The sequence below is a fragment of the Phocoena sinus genome, chromosome 7 (assembly GCF_008692025.1).
Source record: "Phocoena sinus isolate mPhoSin1 chromosome 7, mPhoSin1.pri, whole genome shotgun sequence".
Taxonomy (NCBI): Eukaryota; Metazoa; Chordata; class Mammalia; order Artiodactyla; family Phocoenidae; genus Phocoena; species Phocoena sinus.
Genome location: NC_045769.1, coordinates 66100043 through 66114990, shown reverse-complemented (window position 1 = coordinate 66114990; position 14948 = coordinate 66100043). Strand labels below are relative to the sequence as shown.

The window sequence follows — 14948 nt, the reverse complement described above, 5'->3', positions numbered from 1 at the left end:
CAACGCTATGAAGACTAGATATCAATTACAGGAAAAAATCTGTAAAAAATACAAACACATGGAGGCTAAACAATACACTACTTAATAACCAAGAGATCACTGAAGAAATAAAAGAGGAAACCAAAAAAAACCTAGAAACAAATGACAATGAAAACACGATGACCCCAAACCTATGGTATGCAGCAAAAGCAGTTCTAAGAGGGAAGTTTATAGCAATACAATCCTACATTAAGAAATAAGAAACATCCCAAATAAACAACCTAACCTTATACCTAAATCAATTAGAGAAAGAAGAACAAAAACACCCCCAACATTAGCAGAAGGAAAGAAATCATAAACATCAGATCAGAAATAAATGAAAAAGAAATGAAGGAAACGATAGCAAAGATCAATAAAACTAAAAGCTGGTTCTTTGAGAAGATAAACAAAGTTGATAAACCATTAGCCAGACTCATCAAGAAAAAAAGGAAGAAGACTCAAATCAATAGAATTAGAAATGAAAAAGGAGAAGTAACAACTGACACTGCAGAAACACAAAGGATCATGAGAGATTACTACAAGCAACTCTATGCCAATAAAATGGACAACCCGAAAGAAATGGACAAATTCTCAGAAATGCACAACCTTCCATGACTGTACTAGGAAGAAATAGAAAATATGAACAGCCCAATTACAAACACTGATATTGAAACTGTGGTTAAAAATCTTGCAACAAACAAAAGCACAGGACCAGATGGCTTCACAGGACAATTCTATCAAACATTTAGAGAAGAGCTATCACCTATCCTTCTCAAACTCTTCCAAAATATAGCAGAGAGAGGAACACACCCAAACTCATTCTACGAGGCCAAAATCACCCTGATACCAAAACCAGACAAGGATGTCACAAAGAAAGAAAACTACAGGCCAACATCACTAATGAACATAGATGCAAAAATCCTCAACAAGTACTTGCAAACAGAATCCAACAGCACATTAAAAGGATCATACACCATGATCAAGTGGGGTTTATCCCAGGAATGCAAGGATTGTTCAATATATGCAAATCAATCAATGTGATACACCGTATTAACAAATTGAAAGAGAAGAACCATATGATCATCTCAGTAGATGCAGAGAACTCTTTTGACAAAATCCAGCACCCATTTATGATAAAAACCCTGCAGAAAGTAGGCATAGAGGGAACTTTCCTCAACATAATAAAGGCCATATATGACAAACCCACAGCCAACATCGTCCTCAATGGTGAAAAGCTGAAAGCATTTCCACTAAGATCAGGAACAAGACAAGGTTGCCCACTCTCACCACTGTTATTCAACATAGTTTTGGAAGTTTTAGCTACAACAATCAGAGAAGAAAAGGAAATGAAATGAACCCAAATTGGAAAAGAAGAAGTAAAGCTGTCACTGTTTGCAGATGACATGATACTCCTCATAGAGAATCCTAAAGATGCTACCAGAAAACTATTAGAGCTAATCAATGCATTTGGTAACGTAGCAGGATACAAAATTAATGCACAGAAATCTCTTGCATTCTGATACACTAATGATGAAAAATCTGAGAGTGAAATCAAGAAAATACTCCCATTTACCATTGCAACAAAAAGAATAAAATACCTAGGAATAAACCTACCTAGGGAGACAAAAGACCTGTATGCAGAAAATTATAAGACACTGATGAAAGAAATTAAAGATGATACAAATAGATGGGGAGATATACCATGTTCTTGGATTGAAATAATCAACATTGTAATAATGACTATACTACCCAAGGGAATCTACAGATTCAATGTAATCCCTATCAAACTACCAATGGCATTTTTCACAGAACTAAAACAAAAAATTTCACAATTTGTATGGAAATACAAAAGACCCTGAATAGCCAAACAAATCTTGAGAAAGAAAAATGGAGCTGGAGGAATCAGGCTCCCTGACTTCAGGCTGTGCTACAAAGCTACAGTAATCGAGACAGTATGGTACTGGCACAAAAACAGAAATATAGATCAATGGAACAGGATAGAAAGCCCAGAGATAAACTCATGCACACGTCGTCACGTTATCTTTGGTAAAGGAGGCAAGGATATACAATGGAGAAAAGACAGCCTCTTCAATAAGTGGTTCTGGGAAAACTGTACAGGTACATATAAAAGAATGAATTTAGAGCACTCCCTAAAACCATACACAAAAATAAACTCAATATGGATTAAAGACCTAAATGTAAGGCCAAACACTTTCAAACTCTTAGAGGAAAATATAAGGAGAACACTCTATGACATAAATCACAGCAAGATCCTTTTTGACCCACCTCCTAGAGAAATGGAAACAAAACCAAAAATAAACAAATGGGACCTAATGAAACTAAAAAGCTTTTGCACAGCAAAGAACACCATAAACAAGACGAAAAGACAACCCTCAGAATGGGAGAAAATATTTGCAAATGAAGCAACTGACAAAGGATTAATCTCCAAAATTTTCAAGCAGCTCATTCAGTTCAATATCAAAAAAACAAACAACCCAATCCAGAAATGGACAGAAGACCTAAAGAGACATTTCTCCAAAGAAAATGTACAGATTGCCAGCAAACACATGAAAGATGCTCAATATCACTAATCATTAGAGAAATGCAAATCAAACGTACAATGAGATATCATCTCACACCGGTCAGAATGGCCATCATCAAAAAATCTACAAACAATAAATGCTGGAGAGGATGTGGAGAAAAGGGAACCCTCGTGTACTGTTGGTGGGCATGTAAACTGATAAAGCCACTGTGGAGAACAGTATGGAGGGTCTTTAAAAAACTAAAAATAGAACTACCATACAACCCAGCAATCCCACTCCTGGGCATATACCCTGAGAAAACCATAATTCAAAAAGAGTTATGTACCACATTGTTCATTGCTTCTATTTACAATAGCCAGGACATGGAAGCAACCTAAGTGGCCATCAACAGATGAATGCATAAACAAGATGTGGCACATATATACAATGGAATATTACTCAGCCCTAAAAAAAAACAAAATTGAGTTTTTTGTAGTGACTTGGATGGACCTAGAGTCTTTCATACAGAGTGAAGTAAGTCAGAAAGAGAAAAACAAATACCGTATGCTAACACATATATATGGAATCTTTAAAAAAATATATATATATATGGTCATGAAGCACCTAGGTGCAAGATGGGAATAAAGACAGATGTACTAGAGAATGGACTTGAAGACATGGGGAGGGAGAAGGGTAAGCTGGGACAAAGTGAGAGAGTGGCATGGACATATATACACTACCAGATGTAAAATAGATAGCTAGTGGGAAGCAGCCGCACAGCACAGGGAGATCAGCTTGGTGTTTTGTGACCACCTGGAGGGGTGGGATAGGGAGGGTGGGAGGGAGGGAGACGCAAGAGGGAAGAGCTATGGGAACATATGTATATGTATAACTGATTCACTTTGTTATAAAGCAGAAACTAGCACACCATTGTAAGGCAATTATACTCCAATAAAGATGTTAATAAATAAATAAATTAATTAATTAAAATAGCTACCGTTCCAATCTGCTACCACCTGTCATTTTCATCATTGCCATTAAAGGGAATGTTGAGCAGAAGTGTCTACTTTATTGAGGCATTCCAAGGGCACAAGAGGCTAACCGTAGTAATCTCTGCTGTTATTGCAAATACCCAGATCAATCTGCGTTACGAAATAAAGTCCTCTTATTCAGTGGCAACTGTGTCTTCTAAATCCACGTTAACCTAGTGTTGTATTTGGCAGGATAGAGTCACATTTTCAGTTGGCATCATTTTACTATTCAAGCATTGTGCAGAATTTTTCCCTGACATGAGTTATAGTAAGTGTTTACTTTCCGCCAAAGAAATACAATCTCATTGTCTAAGAATTTACTCAGTGAGCAGACCATAGGGCAGAGGAAACATCAGCCCTGCACAATGTTTTTCATGCTTAAAATGTAGCGCAGAAGTATACAAATAAATAAAATAGCAGCTGTCCATTGACCCACCAGGCTCAATGCACCAGTCATAATATAGTCAGCAATAGCTCGAAACCCTGAGAACATGATTTATTTTAAATAGTCTACTCTCAGTTGTTCCTGGTAATGGGAGAAAAAGATGGGCATGGCTCATTAAGTTGAGAATATGATTTTAAAAGACTCATGTGTACTATTAGTTTGAAATGTTTTCTTCCTCATGTTATTTTCTGGAGTTGTTTTCAAATAGGAAAACTAATATTTTAGTCCTTGTGTTGCTCTTCACTAGTATAGACTTTAAATCTAGGGATTACAATTAATTATTAAATAAATGATCAGAGTAGAAACAACAGGGGAAAAAAGGCAGCTGAGGGGTAAGATAAGAACTACTTTAGGTTTATCAGTCCAATTTCCAATGTAAGTAATAATATTGGCTTCCTACTGCTGCTATAACAAATTACCTCAAATTTATCATCTTACAACTCTAGAGGTCAGAAATCCTACATGATTCTCATTGGGATAAAATCAAAGTATTGGCAGGGCTGCATTCCTTACTGGAAGCCTCTTTTCTCCAGAAAACAACCCCGTCTTCCCTCATGGCCCTCAGGTGCTCCACTGGTCTCTGATGCCATAGTCTTTGCTTGGTTATTTTTCAGTCCATACTTTTGGCTAAAATAATGCTCAAGGGAAGCAATAGTCATAATTCTCTAAGAGAAGTTCAGGAGGGCTAACTAAAGCCCTTCTATCCCTGGCCACCCTGTTCTGCTCCTTAACTTGTTTCACACATACCAAGTTGGTGCACAATGCACTACACAAACATCTTCCGTAACGTCTCAGTTATGGAACAGGAAAGGGCCCTGTGCTCTTGGATTTCCACCTCATTTATTTCACACTCATCCATAGGCTTTTTCCTAGGTGGAGGAAACGTGCATCTACTACTCCATTTTCCTCTATTTCCTTTCTTCTTTTCCCCACTGACTCTAAGAGCTGTAACTTAAATAGCTGTCTTTTTTCGAGCAGCATCCTCTTGACTTAAGCTTAATAACAAGAAGAGCCTCTTGAATTAAATTGCAAGTAATAGCAACCCACTCAAAAAACCTAAGAAAATTGGGTGCTCAGAGAAGGGTTAAACCATCAGCTAATCGTCCAGGAAATTATGCCATTGAACATCATGAACTACTGTAAATAGGTCATTGAATTCTGCCAGATCTCCTTCTCTCTCATTTCCTCTCCCTCCCTATCCAGATATTTTTCCTTCCCAATAATGTCAGTTCAGTTTTTTATCAGTAGGAACCATCTTCCACCACATGCTGGGGAATATGGCATCTATCCTGTTCATCATGATCTTCATGCTGGGAAACACAACCTCCTTCACTCAGCACCTCAGTTTTACATTTTACAATATTTTCCATCATAGAAAGACTGATTCACAGTTCCACTTTAAAAATCTAGAAAATATTTACTGGTTTGACATTGATTGAACGTTCAGTGCAGCACTAATCAGATGTGGCTAGGGGGAGGGTCAGATAAGAGCAATTCCTCTTTCCCAGCTGCCATCCCCAGAGAAGAGGCCATTCCCAGAGAAGAGGAAATCACTGTGAGAAAAGTTAACCCAAGATCATTGCCATCATTTAAGAATCTGGGTGTCCTTGGTTCCATTTCCTTCACAGAATTAAAATGACCTTCTGAAATTTTTGCTCTCCCAAATGTTTAACTTACATATTCTGTTTACACAAGAAATGGAAACAACTGGTGGAGTAGCATACTCGTGAACGTTCCTCACCTCTCATCTTCCAGCCCAATATGAGTACAGGTCAGCAGGGCTATTCATGAATGAGAACAGTTCTGGATGATCAGCATAAAGCCGAGGGTCCGCAGGGCGAATCACCCTTGGGAGACTTTATTATCTTGACACAAGTTCCTTACAATTGTGGAATTAGACTAGTGGAAGTTCCCTAGAATTTCCAAGATTCAATATAAATAGACAGTGGAGAAATTTGCTCTAGTTCTCAAATACTAGAGATCAGCATAAAGCCTTTGTAAATACTCTGTATCAGAGTGATCCCCCAACCAGCAGCTACAGCATCACACGTGAACTTGTTAGAAATAAAAATTGGGCGACCCTAACCACCTACTAAGTCAGAAAGTCGGGCTAGGGTTAGCAATCTGCATCTTAAAAAACCCTCCAGGTGATTCTGGTGCATGCTAAAATTTAAGAACCACTGCTCTATAATAAGTTATAGTTAGGCCAGATAAGGCATGTTTTCACTTGAACATATCTCCTTATTAAGTGAGGGCTATGGTCCTTAGAAATATAACAAATTGGGGATCCTTCCCTATTTGTCTGCTGTCCTCAAAAACCCTGCTTCCAGTTACACTGATAAGAATTCTGAAAAGCAAAGATCATCTCAGGAGTTTAAATCTGACTTTCCAGGGTACCTCTGAAAGGCTCTAGTCAATGGCCTTAATTAGCCTGTACTTGCTTCTCTTTTTAGATTGACAGATATCCATTATTGGAGATTGTGGTATTACTGGAGTATTATTGTGAGTGAGTCTTTATAGTACTATTAGATTATGGTGATTATAAAATTATGAAAATATTATTAAAAAGTGTTTCTGACTACTTATTTCTTGAAACAGTGCTCTTTTTGTTTTTTCTTTTCTTGTTTTACTCTATATTTGATATTTTTAAAATAAAAATTCACCAGCATATCTCTTCCTTAATTTCTTATGTTGTTTTTGCTGATTCCTGGAAAGAAATGGTGGTTTGAACATATTTGGAGATGTACTTCTTTGTTTCTTCTCACCTTCTTACTTTGGGTTTCTTACATCAGATGACTTCCTGAGTCAAGTCAGTTAAAACATCTTTTGAATTCATTCTTTTCACATGAAAAAATGATTCTCAGGCTGACATGGGACTATCATAAAAATAGAGAGAGAAGTGTGGTCCTCACCCAAGACCAAATTAAATTAGAATAATTAGTGGTTGAGATACAGAGAATTATTATAATTTAACAATGTCCAAATAATGACTACATATAGCTAAGGTTGAGACCCACTGATAATGGATTTTCCCTCATATCCAGGTTCCTCAGAACATAGCTTCAGAGGTATTATACTAGATTCTAGTTTTTTTTTGTGTTGCTGATGGAAATTTTTCAGATTTGAATGGGACATCAGCAACATGGGTTATAGATAGATTATGTTTAACATAAGGCACCTCCATTTATTTTTAACTTGATGCATAATGGCACCTGTTAGTTTCCTATAGAGCATATTTCAGAAGTAAGGGCAATCTGACCATAACATGGAACACACCACTTCCCACCAGTCTTGACACTGCTGATTAGCTGGCCAGATTCCCTTCCTGAAATGAGGTATTGATCACAAAAGAAGTCTTTTTTTAATTGTCATTGCTGATATTGTTATATCTGCTACTGAGAACGGAAGTCAGTTGTAGAAAGCTTGGATTTCTATTTATAGTAACATATTTCAATACGTTCATGGAAGACACAATAGGTGCACAATAAATTGTTGAATGAGTAGTTTAACGATTGATATATGTGAATATGGAAATTGTTCTGAGGTAAAGAAATTAAATTGCATGAAGGTAATTTATGTGTATTGTTTTGTTGTTTGGATAGATCCATTTGAATTAGAACCATGGAAAATAGTATCTGAATACACTTTTCACTTACATTAATATAGTTTACCAATGATATTAGTAATTCATTTTAATTTCTAAATTCCAGGCTTCATATCTCTAAAATGATGATCTCTTAAAATTGCAATAGAAGCCCTTCTACTTTTCTTGTACTACTGCTGCTCTTTTTTCTTCTATTCCAGATTTTATAGGCAGAGTTGTATTATCTCAGGACCTTCCTGTTGGAAAAAGATGTCAAAATGAGTTGTCTGTGTTATGTACACATTTTGAGGATAGTTAGTTGTGTTAGTTTGTATTGGTTATGTAAGCTTTTAGACCTCAAATTTCTTAGCTGTTGAGTAGAAAAAGTGGACAAGATGACCACTAATTTCAGAAGACAGGAAGGATTTGGGCAGTAGGGCACAGCCAGGATGAAAATATAATGCAATGTTTCTTCACCAGGAAGGGAAAAACAAATCATAGTACCATGTTATAAACTCAGTGAGCATAACTAAAAGTTAAGAAACTAGCAAAATATTGAAAAAGAAGATTTTTGAAAAAAGAGAAATAGGACTGGTGAAGGTCAAATAAGATTAAATACTAATGTGAAGACTAAGCAAAGGACCTGGTACTTGTAATTGTAATGCAGTGATATCTGGAGACTGACATGAATGGACAAAGTTTTGCCCTTGGTATGCCTCTTACTTTGAAGTGGTTCATCCACATACAGTAGAGTGTACAGATTTCAAGTGTACATCTTGGTTGATTTTTACATGGGTGTATTTCCATTCACCCATTTAAGCATTACTCAGACCAAGATTTCAACTCAAAAGCTTCCCTCATGCTCCTTAGTAGTCAATGACACTCTCCCCAGAGTTAACAACTATTATGACTTCTATCATAATAGATAGTTGTCTGTGTTCTTAAACTTCATATGAATGGAATCACGCAGTTTGTGTTCTTTTGTGTTTCGCCTTTTTCCCTCAACATAATTTTTCTGAGCTTTGTCCATGTCATTGTGTGTAAAAGTGGTGTGTATGTTTTTCTTGCCAAGTTGTATTCTGTTTTATAAGTATTCTGCAAGTTGTTTATCCATTCTCCTATTGGTGTACATTTGAGCTGTTTTCATTCTGTGACTATTTTATTAAGTTTTTGCATTAAACTGCTAGGAATATTTTTATACATGAATTTTCATAGACATATGCACATTGATCTTGGATAGGAGTAGAAATGTTGGCACATTTGCTTGCTTATGTTTAGCTTTAACGGGTTCAGCCAAAGAGATCTTCGAAGTGATTGAACTAATTTACATTTCCACTATCAATGTATGAGAGTTCTAATTACTTAATATTCTTGCCATTATTTATGTCTTCCAGAATTTTTAATGTTAGCCATTCAAGTGGATGTGTACTGCTCTAATTATGCTTTTATTTGCAGTCCCCTGATGCCTAATGATGTTGACCAACTTGTCAATGTTGATTAGCCATACGGAGACCTAATTTTGTGTAATGTCAGTTCAAGCCTGCTGCCCATCATTTTAAGTTGTTTTTTGTCTTTCTTTATTTGTAGCATTTTTATATATATACTAGGTATAAGTCATTTGTCAGTTTTCCATCTCCCATCTCCCTGTTTGTGCCTTGCATATTTGCATTCCTAATAATGTCTTTTGCTTATCAGAATTGCTTTATTTTAATGAAGTCTAATCTATAAATTCTTACTTTAGTGTTCTGTTCCAGAAATATTTACCTACCCCAATATTATAATGTTCCAATGTTTTCTTCTAGAGGCTTTATTACTTTCAGATACATGGTTCAAGTTGAATTAATTTTTGTGTATGGTATAAGGTGGAGGTCAAGACTTTTCTTTTTTCCATGTGGGCATCTATTTGCTGCAGCACCATTGTTGAAATGACCACTCCCACCCCTTGACATATACTGAAGTGTTGTGGCACATTGGATAAAAATCAAGTTATCCTCCACATATGGATCTATTTCTGGACTCACTGTTTCATTCCTTTGGCCTATTTGTCTATCCACACACTAATACCACACTGTCTTCATTATTGTATCTTTACAATAAATATTAGAATCTAGTGAACTTCCTCAATTTAGTTCTTCCACTTCAAGATTGTCTTGGCTATACTAATCCCTTTATGTTTGCATTTAAGTTTATAGAATCAGTCTTTTAACTTACAGACACGTGCACACATACACACACCCCACTTCTGGAATTTTAATTGAGATACATTAAAACTATATGTCAGTTTAGGGGGAATTTACACCTATAAATGTTGAATCTTCCAATTCTGTAACATAAAATATCTCTAGCTATGTAGGTCTTTTAAAATTTTTCTCAGTAATATTTTGTATTTTTCAGTGTAGGTATCTAACATATCATTAGTTAGATTTATTCCTATGTGTTTGATATTTCTCAAGATATTTGTGAATAGTACTTTTAAATTTCATTATCATGTTATTAATTATTCCATTATTGTTTTAAAGATACAAGTCCCTTTATATTTTTGTGGGGTTTTTTTTTCTTTGTTTTTACTATTTTTCATGTTGCAAACATAATACATGTTTATTATAGAATTTTGAAAATCACAGAAGTATAGAGACAGATCTTAAGGTGGCCCCAATAATCTCTGTCTTCTGTTGTTCAAGCCCTTGAGTGAGGGTAGGACCTGTGATTTGCTTGTAATCAATAGAATGTGGCAAAAGTCAAAGATGTCACTCCCATGATTATGTTACATTGTGTAAGACTTTGTTCTGCTAGAGTCTCTCTCTGTTGTTTGCTTTGAAGAAGAAAGCCGCCATGGCTTTCTTTCAAGTGGAGAAGCCCATGTAGCATGGAATTGCAGGCAGTCTCAAAGAGAATGGTGGCCTCCAGCAAAAAACTAAAACCCTCAGTTCTTCAGCTCCAAAAGAATGAATTTTGCCAACAAACTAAAGGATTTTGGAAGTAGATCTTTTCCCCAGTTGAACCTCTGATGAGAATGCAGTCCTGGCTGACACCCTAATTGCAGCCAGCTGAGACCTTGAAGCAGGAACCCAGTTAATCCCTGCCCAGACTTCTGGCCTACAGAAACTGAGAGATAATAAATGTGAGCTGCTTTAAGCTGAAAATTTTATGATAATTTATTACCTAGCACTAAAAAATGAACACAAAGAACATACAAATAAAGTATAAACATTGGTCCCTTATAACATAGCTTTGTTACCTATGGCTACAGCTTCTTCCACTTTCCTCTTAAAAATGCATGAATTGTGTATGAATACTTCAAAAGTCAGCGTTTTTCAAATATGAGATAATAAATAAGCATCTCCTTGAGTGACAATGTGTCTTTAGAGACATTTTCCCTAAATTATGAGATGTTATCTTAAGACACTTGCAGAGGAGTTCCATTATAATTGAGGGCATGAATGACCCCGAAACTATGATTGTGTTAATGAAGTCTTTTGAATTCATTACAAAATGTTAAGAAATGTCTAATAGGTGGTAATAGCAACTATTCTAGTTAGTAAATGAGTCTGTTATGTGGGAAATGGTGATTACATAATGTTATAAAATGCAATATCTAAAACCACATGTAAAATATATTTTCAACTATGCAAAATAATAGGTCATCAGATAAATAGCAGATAGAATTACAGATAGCTAGAAAGAGTGAAGGACTGGAAAGAATAGTATGAACAGGCTAACCATATTCATGTATGAGTCATTGAATGTTAGAATTTTTAGTGATTTTTATATTACTCTTTATGCTTATCTATCTTTTAAAATTTTTCTACATGTTTTTCTTATATTCCCAAATATAAATTATTTGAAAAAGAAATGATCAATAGAACACGTATTCTATAAAAAGAAGAAATAAAAACATACTAGTTTAAGTTATTCCAGGACAATTATATATCTTACTTTGAGTAGAGAATCTTGCCACATATTTTCACCTTTGATACCAGTCTTTACTAGAAGATACTACTAATTACATGGCACTAGTCTGGTGATAAAGATATAATAAAGGAGCAGCAATAAAGCATCTTCCTCTGACTCTTTCTGTCTTCTCTGTGAAAATTCTAACCCTTCAAGTTCCTCCCAGTTAATACAGAAATTCTCCAGAAAAATATGTTCTCTTCAATAGTCAGTAGGTCCTCAGCTTGCTGTATCTGTGCTGCTATAAAACTGTCACAAGCACCCATGCCCTAGCAAAGCTTCCAAAGCTGCCAGAAGGCTCCATAGCCATGCAGAGTCAAATCCCTCTTCATATTACTTCTCTTTGACAAGAAACTCCCCTGACTATGTCAGGCTTTAAAAAACCCCTAATCCTCTTGGGCATTTTTCAGTCCTAGGACAAACATAGCTTTAGAGGTCATGCAAAGACCCCTGAAACAATATTGTCTTTAATTTGTGTAGCCCTTAAAAATATATAGCATGCTTTTACAGATACTGTCTCACTTCATATTTATGAAAAACTTCAAAAGTCACATAAATGCATTGCCTAATAATATCATTTTTTCCATCTCATATATAAGGAAAAGGTCCTTTGCAACTATAGTCAGTCCAAGGACACACAGCTAGTAAGTGATAGAGCCAGAACTCAAATAAGCTGCCAAGTTCCATATTGTTCGTTATGCTCTTTCCATAAAAATATTGTACAATCTCTCCACAAGCATCAAATTCTATGTATTATTTAAAGAGCATTGTGATTATGCATATTTTATAAACTGGTACTGACAAATAGTTCCTAAGAGGAGACAGGAAATGTTAAAATCTTACTTTCAAAATATGATCTTTTCATTGAAAAATTCTGTATTTCACTTGTATTAGAAAAGATATTCAGTATCAGGTATTTTTTAAATGCAAAATAAATGCCTTGAAGAGGGACTGTTTTGAATATTAAGCTCTACAGCATCAACCAAATTGCTGACATAAGTGTTAAAAATAGTTAACATCAAAATATTACCAATTAAATTGAAATTCTCAAATGGCATCTCTTGTGCTAGTAATGAAAACATCAAAATATACATGAATCATCAGGAATAATATCTAACGAAGATGAATAAAATTAAAACATAGTTTCATTAAATTTGAATTCAGTACCATTATATACAAATAAATGGCTATCAGATGGAATAATTAAATGTTTTTAATTGAGATATTTCTACAGGAAACATTGTTTCCTTTGTTATTTAGAATAAAAACATTTTCTCTTCAGGTTCACACGAGAAAAATATCAAAAACATACCAACTGCAGATCTTCACCATAAGACTGATAAGATAATTTAGATATGTTTGTATCACTTTTCTCTTAATTTATTTTTTAAAAAGTAAAAGAAAGATTATTCATATGATACATAATTCATTTTTAATTTTAAAATAGTAACTCAATACGTAAAAATTTAAAAGCTAGACGAACCAGTCAAAGGTGAAGCAATTTTTGGAGACTGTCATGAAGTGACTCTACTCTCCCTTTACTCTGTCCTTGCCTGATCAGAGGATTCTTTTGGTCTCCACTTTAAAGCTATTTGGACATACTACTGCCTTCATAGGATCAGACAAAGTACTGATTCTTTGTAATAGTGGACCTGTGGAGGTTTTGGTCATTATGTAACTATTTGTCGTGATGTACACTTGACCTTTTTTTTTTTCACTGATGAATCATTTATTCGAACAAGACGAAAACGTCTCCACATTGTTTCCTTTTATACAGAAAGTGGAACATTTCAAATATATTAGCTTTTCAACAGAATTTATTTCGGTCTGGTCCCAGGAACCGCCTTTCATTTTAGGATTCACATTTTAATAACACATATGCACCCATTACAGCCAAAAGAGCATACCTGAATTTTGGGAGTTGTTCATTATAATGGTGAGCATACCAACATATGGTAAAAACCCTCTGGCTCTCCCCACCACATCCTTCTTTTCCAGCCAGTTCTGGCCTTCTTTGTACAAGCCTCTGTTGTTAACTTCATTATTACCTCCTTTAGTCAGAAATTTGATGTCTCCATTATCTTTTTTATGAACTTTGATTACTCTGTGAACTGATGGAATGTCTTGTCCTTCTACTTTAAAAACAACGATTTCACCAGCTCTAACCGGGTCTTCCCGAAAATTTGTCAGGAACAGAAGGTTGCCCCAGTGGAAGGCTGGCTCCATGCCGCCACTCAGCACCACCATGATGGGACTCTCACTGCCAGTGAGGACGATCAGGTCTTTCCAGATCATGAGCAATCATGACACAGTCATGGCAAAGTTTAAGACCTGGTAATAGAGCTAGTGCTTGTTCATCTTCCTCGGGTCCCCTAAGATGTCCAAGCTGGACGTGGGGAGATGTGACCCCGCAGCGCCCATGTGCACCATGCTGGGGTCTCTGGGGGCCAAGGTGGCCCGTGGGCTCCGGGTGTTACAGACAGCTCACTTGACTTCTTATAGCAAACAACACCTTTCTATTTCAGTTCACGTGAGGGTGGATACCTTTTGAAGTGGGGCATGTGATTCAGTCTGGCCCAAAATGAGCATGGTTGTCCCATATCACAGTGACCGGCTAGTGGTAGGCATATGACTGGGCCTCATTAGGCCAATCAGAATGGTGAATGTCCTGTATTTGTGTGTTTGCAACCTAAATTAGGATTTGTAAAGTCTTTAATTTGAGTCTCTTCTTTTTCACCTATTCTCCAGCTGCTATTCCAAGAGATAAGCTGGGTCATTGATGTGATCTTTAGCCTGGACTTTTCTATCAAGATGATTTTCCTCCAGAGTACAGACTCTTGTTCCATAGTGGGTTTGATTTCATGTCCAGTTCAATTATTTCTAGTTCAGAAATACTCCTCAGCAGGAATCCACACACCCAAAATGTCCTGATGCATATAATTGGGTAAAATGGAAAATAATGAGAAGTGAAATATGTATGATGGCAGCCTTTTCTCTTTGACCCTCTGAATTTTTTTCCAACCAAAAAATGAATAATTGGTACAATTAAAGTTGGCATGAAACTTAATGATTTTTTTAAACCACATTTTAATCCTTAATTTTTCTTTACTGGTATCTTCCAGTTTATTGGTTTTGATGTGTTTTTATTTTCTCTTTTAGTTCAAATTAATGTGTACTACTAATGATTATTTTATTTAAAGTATATGTGTGTTTTAAAACTGTCATTACTTCATTCATATTTCCTTTAAAAAATAAAGACCAATTATGATTTTTGTATATTTGCTCAGATATCCAAAACAAATAATTTTACCTCCTATTTATAAGTTACATGGGAGAAGTCAATATGAGGTCATTTGGGAATGTTAAAAAAGACTATTTCATGCCTGGGCCACTGATAA

At 35.6% G+C, this 14948-nt stretch overlaps 1 protein-coding gene and 1 pseudogene across 2 annotated transcripts in view; one reads left to right on the top strand and one right to left on the bottom strand.

The window, feature by feature from the left end:
* The window catches only part of XIRP2 (xin actin binding repeat containing 2), a 340525-nt gene that overhangs the window by 32722 nt on the left and 292855 nt on the right, over positions 1-14948 (top strand). The gene's annotated exons all lie outside the window — the stretch shown is intronic.
* LOC116756660 lies at positions 13403-13980 on the bottom strand (annotated as a pseudogene).